The 16,159-nt window shown below is 36.6% G+C and overlaps 1 pseudogene; it reads right to left on the bottom strand.

Moving 5' to 3' along the window:
- Positions 1 to 2,418: 2,418 nt before the first annotated feature.
- Positions 2,419 to 15,910, bottom strand: LOC102837970 (annotated as a pseudogene).
- Positions 15,911 to 16,159: the final 249 nt, after the last annotated feature.

Below are 16,159 nucleotides of genomic sequence, written 5' to 3'. Positions count from 1 at the left end.
CTACCCATAGCGACCCTGTACAGGGTTTCCGAGGGTGTAAATCTTTACGGGAGTAGAAAGCCTCATCTTTCTCCCACGGAGCAGCTGGTAGTTTCGAACCGCTGACCTTAAGGTTCACAGTCCGATTTGTAACCACTACGCTACCAGAGCTTCTTAAAAAATCATCTTAGATTTATAAAATTTAGATAGATAACAATTAACCTACATTCTTGTAAGTGAAAGAATAAAGTTTTTCTATAGTAATAATATGTCATAAAATTTCTGTCATTTCCAAATTGTAGTAATAAGAATGGTCCTACAAGGCATGATTTATGAAGTCTTTACAATTTATCTCTTGGGGAAGGATGATGTATATATATATATTCATATTCATCATCCTTATATATATATGTATGTATTAGGTCTTTTTTTATACTAGTAGAAGGATTATCATATAATACTAAATGACTAACCTGTTACTATACATTTACAGTTTTGCTTAGAACATATAACCCTAATCATGGGCATTTTAAATAGTTTCAGATAGTACCTATAATCTGTGAGAATGGAGCATGCACTGAGCACAAATACAAAACATAATAATTTGTTTCCTAAAAGATTCAGTTTTAAATGCCTGATATTTATGACCAGTGACAGAGAACCAGTAATTTAAATGGATGTGAAGTTTTGAAACACAGTTTTAAAAAATCAGGCATATTTTCATCAGAGCATTGGCAAATAATATAATCGCCACAGTAAGATTAGTAAAAAACTGTTTCAGAGCTTCAAAGTTTCAATGTTATCCCCAAAAGTTGTTGTGATTCTTTAGTGCTATTGAGTCAGCTTCAATCTTAGTAAACCTGTATGGGATTTCTGAGAAGTGGGTTTGAATTCTGAGGTGGGCTTTAATTGTTAACCTTGTGGTTAGCAGTATAGTGCTTTTCTTATGCCAACACACCAGTGTTTTGAAAAAATATCTTATTCATATTTGTCTTACTTATGTAATCTGTTGTTGTTGTTAAGTGCTGTCAAGTGGGTTCCGACACATTAGCCCACTCACACCAGAACCAGCAGTCCCCAATTTACTGTAAAAATTGACTTACTTTTCTAAAGGTTTGGTGAATCTTAGAAATTTCAAGTATCTTTTGCCACCTCAAGAACCACAGAGATTTAACAAGTTTATAGTAATTTTATCATCCATTCACTCAGTAAGTATTTGATAGCATTTCCTTTCTAGGAGGAATGAATATTTAAAGACACTTTTATGTGCCAGGCATGCTATTGTCTTTAATCATCAAAGACATACTTTAAGACAGGCATTAATATCACCAATTCATTAATAAATTGGATGAAATTCAGAATGATTAAATCATTTACTTAATGACACATAGGAGTCCTGGTATAATGCTGTAAGATAAGCAATGGACTGGTAACTGTAAAGCTGGTAGTTTAAACCCACCAGTAATTCTTTCAAAATCCTATGTGATGTTGCTATGAGTTGGAAACAATTTGATAGCAGAACAACCATAATCATGATACATAATAAGCAGGAATGATTTTTTGGAGGAAAAAAGGTAGTTCTACCCACTGCTAAAAGAAATGTAACCAGATTGCTCCTTAGAACTGAGAATGGTGGTGAGATTTTGTCTCACAAACTGTGGGCAAATCACCAGAAAGCGCCGATCACCAGAAAAGGACACCATGTAAATTAGAAATTTATGGAAAATGAAGAAAGTCCTCAATGAAATTGGTACAATCACCACATCAATGGACTCAAACATGCAATCATGAAGACTCTGCAGGGCAGATAACATTCTGTTATACGTGTTTGCTTTAAATCACAGTCAAATCAAGTGCAAATAGCAACAACTTTTTTAAGGGGCTGGATCACATCCTGGTGTGGTGTTATAGGATCAGCACTGGACTTCAAACGACAAGGTTGGCAATTCAAACCAACCAGCTGCTCCTCAGAATCTGTATACATGGTCATTATGAGATGGAACCCACTTGACAGCACTTAACAACAACAACAACAGATTACATAAATAACACAAATATGAATATGATAGTTTTTCAAGACACATTTTAAACAGAGAGAGAAAGGGGATAATAAAACTGCATGTAGCAATGATATGCACACTATTATAGATATATGAAGGATGCTATTATTTTGGTGCAGGAAGATTTGGCGAAATGGTATTAAATGAAAAGTTTGACATTGGATGGCAGCTATCTATTTTTTTTTTAATATTGTCAAAACTTCATTTTGCTTGGATTCACTATCAACATTCATGGAAACAGCAGTCAAGAAATCAAACGATGTAGTGCAATAGGAAAATCTGCTGAACAAGACCTCTTTAAAAGTGTTCAAGAGAAAAGATATCATTTTGAAAACTAAGGTGTGCCTGACTCAAGCCAGTCTGTTTTTTTGTTTTGTTTTGTTTTTTTCTTTTTTCCTGGATGTAGAATTTATTTTAATCAACTTTAAAAAAAGACAAATACATTAATTTTGACATAATTGCCTTGCTTTTCAATAAACTTTGTCCATTTGTCAACAAAAATTCATATTCCCTTATTAAGAAATGTTTTAGGCTGAGCTGCAAGCCACAAATGCACCACTGTTTTCACTTCTTCATCAGAGGTGAATCTTTGTCCTCGAAGGGCTGCTTTCAGGGGAACAGGTGAAAGTCTGATGGAGCAAGATCAGGACAACAGGGAAGATGTTTTAACACCTCAAAACCAAGTTTTTGCAGAATGTCAACAGTGTGGGCAAAGTGTGGGAACCTACATTGTCATGCAAGATCACAAGCCCTTGGATAGCAGTCCTCTGTTTTTAATCTGAAGTTTATGCTTCAGCTCTTCAATGACCATTTAATTGTAAGGAGCACTGTTGATTGATGACCCTTTTTCCTGATAGTGTTCCAATACCAGCCCTTGAGAATCTTAGAATATTGTAAGCATTAATTTTCCAGCTGATAGTTGACTTTTTAACATTTTCTTTGTCAGCGATTGAGGATGTTTCCATTCCATGCTCTGCCGTTTTACTCTTAGGAGAATAGTGATGAATCCATGTCTCATCACTAGTAATTTTTTTTTTTTCATACACAGCAGAGCACACATCACTTCAATAGTTTCTACACATACAATTAAGAGACATTTACATTCTTGAGCTGTGCAATCACTGTCACTCTCATTTCTGGATTCTTCCTTCCCCATTAACATAAACTAACTGCCCTCTAAGGTTCCATCTAATCTAGGGGTGGGGAGTGTCTTGCCCATGGGCCATATACGGCCCTCAAAATCATTTGGTCTGGTCCTACCAAGGCAACTGCAGTTCTAGCCATCACATTTGTTTTTGTTATGTGCCATCTAGTCTGTTCTGACCCATAGTTACCCTGTATAGGATTTCCAAGGAGTAGCTGGTGAGCTTGAATCACCGACCTTGCAGTTCAACCAACTTTGCAATCCAGCGCATTAACCCACAGCACTACCCCTGAATTAGATAGTTCTTAAACTAGCATGACACTCAAGACAGACAGTCTTTAATAGTTAAGCCAAACAAGTGATTATTTTGTTTTGTTTTGTTTTTCTTGAAAACTTGTAAGCCAGTCACTCCATGCCTTTATCGCCCCCTCATATTAGGTACCCAATGTCTAAGTTGCCTGTCCTTATCTACTCTGTATGCAGAGGGGATAGCATGGATAGTTGATATGAAGACTCCTTCCCTCTTTGGGTATTTTGAGCTATTACATCCATGTCAATTTCATCAAATTGTGGCAATTTATCCTCATTTCCTCTATCAAAAATTGTTTGTTTTTTATCTTCCTCTAGTCGAGTTCTAGTCAAGTTATCAAGGCTAGGTCAAATGGGTACTATGTGCAAGTGTGGGTGTTCTTGTGCATCTTCCCTCCCTTCATATCAGCTAGATGCTTCACTCTCAGCTCTAGCCCTCTGTGGCTCTGTCCTTGTCCATGGGCTCAAGTCCCCAGGTCTTACCACACTTTGAACCAACCAGCCCTTCCTCTTCTCTCTCTCATCTCCAGGTCAATGGAAGTCTGTGGAACATGGGTGAACTCAGCCCATTTCTTCATCATTACCTTTCTCCCTCTTCCACTCACCAGTAGGCTAATGTGGTCACCAACAAGTTTACATGCCTTCTCATGCGTTCCCTTTGAGTTTCAGTCTTGGAGGGGAGTTTGTCCTGAAGGGACTTTATTGCTTGCCTTCATGACTTCCTGATAAATAACTTACTTATTTTGTAGCAGCCAATCATACTGTCATTTTTGTTTTGGTTTTTCCCTGTAGATCTTTCTTTGAAGATGTATCTTCTGTTGCTCTAGCTGTTCCAGGCTGATCTGCTTCTTCTTTCTAGTGGGAATGTCCCACTTCAAAATGTTCTGGATTCCAACTAAGGGTCTATACACAGCAAAAGCTCTGCAAGTAGCCTATTTCACTTGGTAAGTTCTATGATACCTTTAAGATATTCCAATCAGGTATAGGCTGAAGATGGGCTTACAAGCTTTCTGTAACCATGTTTCCTCACATTTCTTTCAATCCCACTCATGTCTATTTTACAATAGTAGGCAAGGGAAACCAATATTCATAAGACAGTCAAGCATCTTAGTATTAGTTCCCCTCTTCAGACTATGCCTTGATCCCTGTATCACACAGCCCTGTTGTTTCAAGTTTGAGCATGCATCACTATTTACCTCTGTCCCACTTAGCCCATGCAAACCTGTCTCAGTGTTCCCCTATTTACCTTGTTCTTCCACCCCTCCCCCATTCTTTTGTAGTGCCCGCCCCACCACTCAAACTATGATGTGTCTGCCCCATACCCTGTGTCCTACCATCCCCTGCCTCCACCTCACCCCCCCCCCAAAAAAAAAAAAAAAAAAAAAAAAAAAAACCCACCCTCACTGGTAACCAACAGAGTTTTTGTGTTTTTTTTTACTTCTTTTAGTTTGGGTATCTTTTCTTAAGCTTTTACAATATTGTAAAAGCAGTATCATTTTTAAAGTCACATATCACATAGAAAAACTCCAAATCCAGGAAAAATGGTTAGAATAGTTTAAAGTCCTGTGATGGGAAATTTGGCAGGTTTCTACTTTACACATTTTTAAAATAAAAATAATGGACAAATTTATTTAATATATTACCATATTTACTCTATAAGAAAAAAAAAAAGACAACTTGACATTTTTCTGATTAGTACTGAAAGAAAAAAAAAAAACAAAACAAAACAGAGAAGCTATTTTTAACATATGCTAAATAAACCACAGTCCCCTACTATTAAAGATTATGAGGAGTAAATTTTCACTCTACAATTGCAATAAAGATAAAAGTAATTAATTTAAATTAATATTATTCCTATTTGAATTTTGCAAAGAATAAACTTCAACTTATTACTCTAATTTTAATCAAGTTCCCAAAATACTATTGTAATTCATTCTATTTTCCTGAATTCACCACAAAAGTTAGTGAATATTTTCAGCTAATCTCTTTCTGTCTTCAAAAATTCCATAGGGGCTGAAGAAAGAGTGCATTTCAAACTTCACAGTATTTTACAAACAACAAAGGTAGCATTTTATCTGTTACCACTTTTTGCTCTACTTCTGCATGGAAGTGAAGAGGCCAAGTCATTTGGGGCCTGTGCTTTAACTTCCTTACAAGAAGGTTACCTTCCAATATTGGACAAATATAGAGTTTTCCAAAGAGGCATATTTCATTCAGGTTGTATGATTAATGTCAAAGTCCCAGAGGGTCATTATCCTTTTCAAGTTAGTCAGAATGACATCTGCCTCAAGAAGCCCAGAGGCACAGCTGATTGTTCAAGTTTTATAGTTAGAATATAAGCTCTTCCTGTAACTTTAGATTTAAGTCAGTATAAATACTAAGTAATAGAGGAGAGGATTTGGGAAAGAATGGTAAGGAACATAGAACGGATTTATTTAATTAGAATATAAATTTATTAGAAGTGAAAATATATAAATATTTATTTTTGAACTGTTAACTATGAGTTGAAAAACATCCATAGAGGACACTCATATGAAACAATAAAAGGAAAAACCGCAAATCAATGTTTCATGACTAATTTTTCACATTTTATTTTTTGAAATTTTACTTATAGAATTGTATTTATTGATCAATTGTTGTTGTTGCTGTTGTCAGGCTCACATTAATCCTCAAAATGATATCTATGCTCTTTAATACTTTAAAGAGTTCTTGTGCAACAGATTTATCCAATGCAATAAGTTATTTACTTTTTTTTAATTGTATAAACATATTCTTTAAAAATATTTTAATGTGAATTAACTGATAGTTCACATGGGAGAACATTAGCTTTACATTCATTCTATCTTATATAGTTTCATTGCCATGGTTATAATCCCCCTCATGCATCATCAACTAATCAAGACTTCCCCCGGTGATAAGCACACAGCCCCACTCCCTCTCTGGGTCTAGAGTCCCTAGCAGTTCTCTCTTCTCCGCATCATCTCTGCTTCCATCTCTGGTGTCACTACTTCTCTGGGTAGGGTCCTTCTCTCTGCTCTTCTCCCCACCCAGACAGATTGGATACTATTCAGTGGAGATTCTAACTTCCTTTGCACCCTCTGGATCTAGACTCACTCTTGAAAGCTTATAAGCCAGTCACTTCTTGCCTTTGTAGCCTCCCCGCCCCCACCCCCCCATTTTGAGTAGCCAATCCAAGTTGCCCTTCCCAGTCTACCCTGTGTATTGAGGGGTTGGGAATGATCCTCGCTGTAAAGATTTGTTCATTCTTTTGCGCTACTGCATCCATAGGTGTAGGTCAAGTTCATCAAATTATATCAGATTACTCTTTTTTCCCTCTTCTTTCTTCTTCTAGTTGAGCTCTGAGCATCCAGCCATTGAAGCCAGGTCAAGTGGGTATTATCTGCAATTGTGGGTGTTCTTCCGCATATGCCCTCACTTCTTATCTACTGAATGTTTCACTCTCCACTCTAGTCCTCTGTGGCTATGTCACTGACTCTGGGGCTCAGTATCCCCATTTCTTGCCATACTGTTGGCCAACTAGGTCTCCACTCAGGTTCACAGGAGGCTATTAAACATTGCAGGGCTTGGCTTGCTGCTTCATTGCTGTTTTTCCCTCACTTCCTCTTATTGGTGACCAGCGTGGTTACAAATCAGATCATATGTCTGCTCCTGTATTCCTGCTGAGTCTTAGTCTTGGAAGGGGGTTTGCATTAAGGGGACCCAATCACTTGCCTTGATGTCTCTTAGATGAGCAACTTGCTTGTGCTTGTAGTAGTCAGTCGATTGCCATTATTGTTTTTGTATTTTTCCGTCACTCTTTCTTTCAAGAAGTATCGTCTGTTCTTCTAGCCGCTCCAGACTGGTCTGCTTGTCCTTTCAAGTGGAAATTTCTGACATCAGAAGACTTTGGATGGGGTTCAGGATTCCCCCTATGGTCTTATGTAATACAGAGACTCCTTCACTGGGCACTTTTTAGCCCCATTTTAGGTAATCCAATCAGTTATAGGCAGAAGATGGACTTACAAGCTTTCTATGGTGATATTTCTGGCTATTCCTTTCTCTGCCCCTCAAATATCTATTTTATAATGGTATGCCAGGGAAACCAAGATTCAAAAGACAGCCAAGCATATTAACATTATTGCCTTCTTTTTGTCCGTTCCAACAATGTCTCAGGCCCTGTATCCCAGAACCCTGTTTTCCCAAGGTTGTACATACAATATTATTTACCTCTGTCCTACTTAGCACATGCAAACCTGCCTAACTGTTCTCCCATCCACTTTGTTCTTAAATTCTCCTCCACCTTCTTGTGTGTCGCTCCCCTCCCCAGCACCCAAACTGTCCTGTGTCTGTTTCCTACCCTGTGCTCCATTTCCCCCTTTCTCCCCTCACCCCACCTCCCACATTACCGGTAACCATCAAAGAATCTTGCCCCCCAACTTTAGTATATATATATATATTTTTCTTAGTCTTTTACAATAGCGGTCCTATACAGTATTTCTCCTTTTGTGACTAATTTCCATTAAAATAATGTCTTCAAGGTTCATACATATTATGTGGTGGCTTGAAGCTTCTTTGTTATTCTTCAAAGTATCATAATATTCCATTGTGGGTATGTACCACAGTTTATCATTTTTCAGTTGATGGGCATTTAGGCTATCTCCATATTTTTTTTTTTTTTTTTTGCTATTTTAAACAGTGCTGCTATGAACAGTGCTGTGCATATATCTACTCATTTTATGACTCATATTTCATATGGGTATATACCAAGTAGAAGAATTGTTGGATCATAAGGTATTCTATTTCCAACCTTCTGAGGAAGCGCCATATTGCTTTCCAGAGAGGTTGGACCATTTTGCAATCCCACCAGCAATGCAGGAACATCCCAGTCTCTCCACATCCTCTCTAGTGTTTATTGTCTTTCTACTTTTTCTATCTTTGCTGTTATTGCTGGTGTGAGATGGTATCTCAATGTTATTTTGGTTTGCATCCCTCTAATGGCTACTGATCGTGAACTTTTCTTCATATGTGTGTTGGCTGCCCGGATCTCCTCCTTGGTGTGTCTGTTCATGTCTTGTGCCCATTTTTTAAATTGGATTATTTGTTTGTTTTTTTTTATGTAGAGGTATTGTAGTTTCCTATATTTTATAAATGAGTCCCTTGTCTGACGTGCCATTGCAAAAGGTTTTTTCGCAGTCTGTGGGTTCTCTTTTTACTCTTTTGGTGAAGACTTTTGATGCACATAAATTTTTAGTTTTTTGCAATCATCTATTTTGTCTACTTTTGTTTGTGTAATTTTCAAAATGTTTGGTAGTCTGTGTATTCCTTGTATTAGAGCCTCACATTTGTCCCTACTTTTTTATTGATGGCCTTCATAATTCTGGGGTTCACATTTAAGTCTCTAATCCATGCTGAGTTGGTTTTTGTGTAAGACGTGAGGTAAAGGTCTTGTTTCAATCTTTTGCATATCACTTTCCAGTTGTGCCATCACCATCTGTTGAAAAGACTATCCCCTCCACATGTGATTTATTTAAGTATTTTTTTCAAAAATCAGTTGGCTGCATGTGGGTGGGTTAATTTCTGGATTCTCTATTCTGTTCCATTGATCAGTATATCTTTCATTGTACCAGTACCAAGCTGTTTTGAAATTTATAACTGTGTAATAAATTTTGAAGTCATGGAGTGAGATGTTTCCAACCTTATTCTTCTTCTTAAACAGTGATTTTCTTATCCTGGGTCTCTTTCCTTTCCATATAAAGTTGGTAATTTTTTTTTCCATCTCTTTGAAGAATGTCGTTGGAATCTGGATTGGGATTGCATTATATGTGTAAATTGCTTTGGGCAGTATTGACATTTTCACAATGTTAAGTCTTCCTATCCAGGAGCATGGTACATTCTTCCATTTTTGTAGGTTTCTGGCGGAAGCCATGCCATCAAGGAATGGAACGGCGAGAGACCCTAAGCATTAAAAGCTCATTGTTTAGCAAAGGGACAATGAGTGTCTCCTTGGATGGCAAATCCCCAAGGGGAACCTCATGCTGAGGCCTTGCAGTTCTTGTTTTTTTCCTTTTATGCATGGTTCAATTTTTGATCTTATTATAAGAAGTTCTTTAATAATTTTCTATATATTCACTTGATAACTTGCAATAATCATAGTAAAAATTTAAATTACATTTAGACACTCTCACACTAAATTTAATCATGTAAAGTTATAATAGCTGCTTTTTGCATCAACAATGAGTTTCATCATTAGGAAAAGCCACATCAGCTAAAAGCTTTGTCAATTCAAGTTTAAGATTACATCCTGCTTAGTTTCACCAAGAGACACTGAGGCACCTGAAAAATAGCTAAAAAAAAAATCTTACAATCAACATCTTGCTTAGTTTCGGCAAGAGACACTGAGGCACACAGAAGATAGCAAAGAGACAATCAAGAGCTGTGGGAACGTAGAAATGTGGGTAGAAATTTAACTAAAGGTTTTGGGAAATTGTTAGTATAGGAGAATTGCTACTTTGTTCTTGATGATGAAACTTTAGGTACTTTCATATTCTTATTATTAAATCCATTATAAGTAACCGACATGTATGACAGTCACGGTAAAAATACTGTTGTGATTGCAGATTGTGATTAATGAAGCTATAAAAAATAATATATGAGAGTAAAAATGCAAGTCAAGATATAGAACTTTGCTTAAAAGCTAATTTGACATTCTTAGGAGGACTAAAGAAAAACAAAAAGAGTTACGGGAATAAACCCGATGTTATTGGGATAATTAAGGGAGGCAAAGGAATGTTCTGATGTTTCTGTGTTTTTTTTGTAACCTGAATGTTTGTTGAACACAAAGAATGTAACACTTAGTTAAATTGTAATTGATTGTACGTGACTATAGAGAGATCATAATAGTATATAAGAAGCAAAAAACTTTTAAATAAAGAGAAGTCATCATCATCTGCCTAAGACTCACAACCCATCAACTCTGTGTGTGTGTTTTTCACCGACTCCATACCCCCTTCCAAGCTCTCACAAATTGTTTCTAATATGAAATGTTTCTAATATGAAACATTTTAGAAGAAGGAATGGGGGAATCTCGGTACTATCAAGAAAGAAGAGCCACAAGTGGAGAATGTGCTCTAGATCCCAAGATCCCTACATGTTGAACCTTCTTGATCCATGAGACAGAATTGTGACAACAGAGGAGTGCCAGAGGGGTGACATCAACAGAACACACAACATGAGACAATTCATCCTCTACATCAGTACTATCTGCTCCAACCTCCTTATAGTCCTTCTCAAGGGCAGCCGTGTCCTCATGAGCCTCAGAAAACTCTCCTTCCTCCATCCCCTCACTGATGTACCAGTGAACAAAGGCACGCTTGGCATACATGAGGTCAAATTTGTGTTCCAGGTAGCCCAGGCCTCAGCAATGGCTGTGGTGTTGCTCAGCATGCACACAGCTCATTGTACCTTGGCCAAGTCTCCACCAGGTACCATGGTGGGAAGCTGGTAATTAATATCAACCTTGAAGCCAGTGGGGCACCAGTCCGCAAACTGGATTCTGTGCTTGGTTTTGATGGTAGCAATGGCAGAATTGACATCTTTGGGAACAATGTCACCATGGTACAACAGGCAGCAAGCCGTGTATTTACCATAGCAAGGGTCACATTTCACCATCTAGTTGTCTGTCTCAAAGCAAGCATTGGTAATCTCTGCTATAGTCAGCTGCTCCTGGTAAGCTTTCTCAGCTGAGATGACTGGGCGTATGTGACCAGAGGAAAGTGGGGTGTGGGGATAAGGCTAGTTTGGAATTCTGTCAGATCGACATTCAGGACACCATCAAATCTGACAGAAGAAGTGATGGAGGACACAATTTGGCTAATAAGGTGGTTAAGGATAGTATAGGTTCGGCACTCAATTTCGAGGTTTCTGTGATAGGTGTCATAGATGGCCTCATTGTCTACCATGAAAGCATAATCTGAGTGCTCCAGGGTGGTGTGGGTGGTGAGGATGGAGTTGTAGGGCTCGACTACAGCTGTGGAAACTTGGTGGGCTGGGTGAATGGAGAACTCAAGCTTGATTTCTTGCCATAATCAACAGAGAGGCATTCCATCAGCAGAGATGTGAACCCAGAACTGGTTCCCCACCAAAGCTGTAGAAAACTAAGAAGCCCTGAAGACTTGTGTGGATTCTGTCTAAGACCAGATCAATGATCTCCTTACCGATGGTGTAGTGCCCACAGGCATAGTTATTGGCAGCATCTTCCTTGCCTGTGATGAACTGCTTGGGATGGAAGAGCTGGCGGTAGGTGCCAGTGTGAACTTCATCAAGGACTGTGGGTTCCAGGTCTACAAACACTGTTCTGGGCACATGCTTGCCAGCGCCTGTTTCACTGAAGAAGTTATTGAAGGAATCATCTCCTCCTCCAATGGTCTTGTCACTTGGCATCTGAGCATCAGGTTGGATGCCAATGTCTCAGAGAATAGAGCTCCCAGCAGGCATTGCCAATCTGGACTGCAGCTTGGCCAATGTGGATGGAGATGCACTCATGCCTGATGGGACTTGGAAAGGCTTCACAGGACTAAAGAAGATGATAAGATGGCGATAACCTCCCACTAACAGACTACTAAGGAAACTGTGGGAGAAGTAATGGATATGTTATTTTTGACATTGAATGAAACATCATTCCTCTTCAATTTGTCATTCCCGGCAAACCATGTGGTTTTCAGAATCAAAATAGCCAATACCAGTCCATTTCAGCTCACTAACGACTAAGATATTGATGTTTATGCATTCCATTTCATTTTTGACAATTTCTAATTTTCCTAGCTTCATACTTTGTACATTCCATGATCCGATTATTAATGGATATTTACAGCTGTTGCTCTTCATTTTGAGTTGTGCCCCACAAGCATATGAAGTTCCTGTGGAGGGTAGATTCCACAAGTATGCAAAATTTTGTCATACTTTATTTTTGAAGTCTCCCTTGATCAAAGCCTTAAAAAAGACCCCACCAATCTTCTTTCAATTTGGGAAATAGACAATCTATTTCACCCCTGATAGCATTGATCACAAAGAAATCTTATCATGAGATTGATTCTTGACCAATTTGGTTACCTCATACAGTAAAATATGCAATTGTTAAAATTTGGAGCAGAACCCTGTGGCTGATATTGCTGTTAAACTTCAGAGAGCCCATCTCTATATGTAACATATTAGATGGAACAAGGTGAAGTGATTTTTTATTTACTGACAATTGTGGGATGACTGATTGCAGAGATATGAGGAATTTGTGCCGTTTCTAACATTATTTATCTTGCTTAAAAATAAATAACCCCTCCATTCACATTCATGTGACATTGTTCAGTGACAGAATTCTTGGCTTCCATTCCTGAAACTCAGGTTTGATTCCGGACCAATACACCACATGTGCAACCACTGTCAGTAGAAACGTGTGTGTTGCTATGCTAAATGAGCTTCATTGGAACTTCCAGATTAAGTAAATGAGGAGGAAAATCTTTGTGAACTACTTATAAAAATTAGGCAAACCCTCTGGAATAATGGATCCAATCTCCTACCAATTTTAAAGCTGGTGCAGGACCTTGTTGAATTTCATTCAGTTGTGCACGGGGCTACTATGAGTTGGGATTTATTCCACGGAAGTTAACAGTAACAATAAGGGATGCATTTGTTGTTGTTGTTGTTATAATTAGGTGCCATCGAGTCGGTATCGACTCATAGTGACCTTACCCACAGCAGAACTAAACACTGCCTGATCCTGGGTCAACCTCACTATTGTTGCCACACTTGAGCCCATAAGTTTGCTATATATTTTTAAATAACAGTTTTTTTAATATCATTTAATTTTACTCACAAAATTATTTTCACAAAGTTTTCTAACACTGATTATAAATTTTGAAAATGTATATTAATATAACTTTTAGTGAAATACAACAAATTAAGTGAAATAATAATGGATAGGTTAATTTCCTTATTTGGATGATCTGCTGTTTAAAAGGAAGAAAGAAAGAAAAAAAGAAGGAAAGCGGGAGGAAGAAAGAACACAAATTTTTCATATTCCTTCAAGACAAGTTATTTTATTGCTTGAATTAGAAAATAAAAGGCCCTGATTCTAAATCTTAACACATTCCAATCAGATTCTTTGGATGAAATATCTTATGTATAAATTTAACATTTTCATCACTCAGAATGCTTCATAGACATATCTAGTTAGGAGCTAATTCAATAAATTAAATGTTGTTGATTTTAAGAATTGAATTGAGATATTATTTAATCATAAATGATAGACTTACATGGTCCATTAGTAGTTTCCACACTATAAATTATCCTGAAAATGTAAGTGACCAGTATTTAAATTTTAATTAAACATTTGTCATGGAGTTGAATCTGACTTATAGTTACTCTATGCATTTCAGAAAAACCACTGCCCAGTCCTGTGCCTTCCTCACAATGTTGTTGTTGTTGCTTTTGTCAAGTTGGCCAACCCAAAGTGACCCTGTGGAGTTTCTGACGAGTGACTGGTGAGATTGAACTGCCAACTCAGTGGCTCAAACTGACTTTATAGTCCAGCACATTAACCTGCAACACCACATAATGGTAAAATTTCAATTTGCAACCGTAGTGTAATTGCTTTCACATCATCAAACATTTAATTCACCTTCACAAATCTCTTCATGTCTATTAGTTATAGCTATCTTTACTATCTGAAGGTTAATAAAATTGGATTCCACCTAATCATATTTCTTATGCAGTAAATTGAACATTTAAACTACTAAAAAGTTTTATTATATAAGTATCAAAATATAAACTTATAGTTGAAATCGGTATACACACTTTCACTCATTGCTATCATATTTCACCAATAAAAATTGTGTGGTTAATGTTATATGCTATCTATTAATTCATTCTCTTTTTTCTTTAATTTTTCTCTTCCTTTTTAACTTTTTCTTTTCTTTTTTTTATTTGTTTAGATTAAGCACTCCACTTTGTAGCTTTACATAAATTGAAATTATTTGAAATTTAAATACAGCTTTAAATTAAATGAAACAATAAGTATTCTAGATCCTGGAGATAGATGGAGAAAAATCTACAAGAAAATTCATATTCCTTAAAAAGACCAGTCTCTGGACCAAGATAAAGAAGGAACTACTGACAATATTGCCCTAAGATTCCCTTTAAACTTGGCACTGAATCTAATCCTGGAGATGTTTTTTAGTCGAATGATAGATCAGCTTATAAAATATCTTATTCATGAAAAATAAACTTAATTAAAGGGTCAAGTATATGAGACCATACGATCAACAATTACTGAAAAGCAAAGATGAGAAGGCAAGGAGGTGAGGAGAACCTAGATTAATGTAAACAGAACAAAAATAAATACATTGACATATTGTGAAAACTAAAACTAATTTGATTAAAAACTGTTAAATGGGGAGGGAGTCAGCTTAGAAGCAGAAAAATTTAAGTCACATTTGCTATATTTAATACACAATTTACTTTCAAAAATATAATTTACTCCTGCAATTCTCAATTTCTTCCTGGAGTTTACAGGAGAATTAAAATGATGCTGTTGTTCTTAAGTATCTTGGAGTCTGTTCCAACTCACAGAAATCCTGTATAGAGTTTCTGAGGAACATCTGGATGGTTTGAACTGCGACCTTACCATTAGCAATCTAGTGCTTATCCTATAGGACCACACTATTTATCTTAGTAACTCTATAGTGAATTATAGAAAATTGAGTACTTAACAAATTTATGAAAATATTTACTTAGAAAGAAAAAATAAATGAATATATAAGATAAATATGAATTTAGTAGATTCTGTTGTGGCATCTATTATTGCTAAGTGCCATTCTGTTGGCTCTGACTCATAGTGACCCTGTATATCGTTTCCAAGGAGAAGCTAGTGATTTATTGATTTATCCCACAGTACCATACCAACAGTATTCTAATTTAAAAATGAAATCAAACTGTAAAGTGATTCATTTATCCAAAGACAGGAAGCTTTTAAAAAAGTACCAAAAACTGTTATATCACCTATCCATGTAAATTCAGAGAGATAATTATGTTAATTATAATATTTAATAGAATTAAATGATTTGAAGGATGATGTTAAATTATATTTCAACTTTGAAATATTGTCAATATTTTAATTTTATTTTTGTTACAATTTCCAATAAAAATTCTTGCTAATATTCTTCCATAGCAAGTTTAGCAGTTCGAAACTACCAGCTGCTCCATGGGAGAAAGATGAGACTTGCTGTTCCTGTAAAGATTTACAGCCTCGGAAACCCTGTACAGGGTCGCTACGAGTCAGAACCGACTCCATGGCACATAACAACAACAATTTCAGCAGAAAAGTTGCAGATTGTATTACATCTAATGGTAATGTATCAACTTTTTCCATGTTGCCCAGAGATCTAAGAAATTCACTCAGTGAAACTACCTGAAGTTGGATCTTTTCAAATGATAAGGAAATGGAAAAGCAGTTGGCACTGTGGTGGTGTGATGTCAACAACATTTTTATAAAGATATATCTTAAGTAAATCATCAAAATTAGTTAGAAATTATTAATCAAATAGATGGCACATTTCAAAAAATAAATCTCTAGAATTTAAATTCTAACTTTGCAAAGAAGGAAAAAGTGACAAAATCT

The sequence above is a fragment of the Chrysochloris asiatica genome, unplaced genomic scaffold, assembly GCF_000296735.1.
Source record: "Chrysochloris asiatica unplaced genomic scaffold, ChrAsi1.0 scaffold00063, whole genome shotgun sequence".
In the NCBI taxonomy this organism is placed as follows: domain Eukaryota; kingdom Metazoa; phylum Chordata; class Mammalia; order Afrosoricida; family Chrysochloridae; genus Chrysochloris; species Chrysochloris asiatica.
This window is presented reverse-complemented; position numbering and strand designations above follow the sequence as displayed.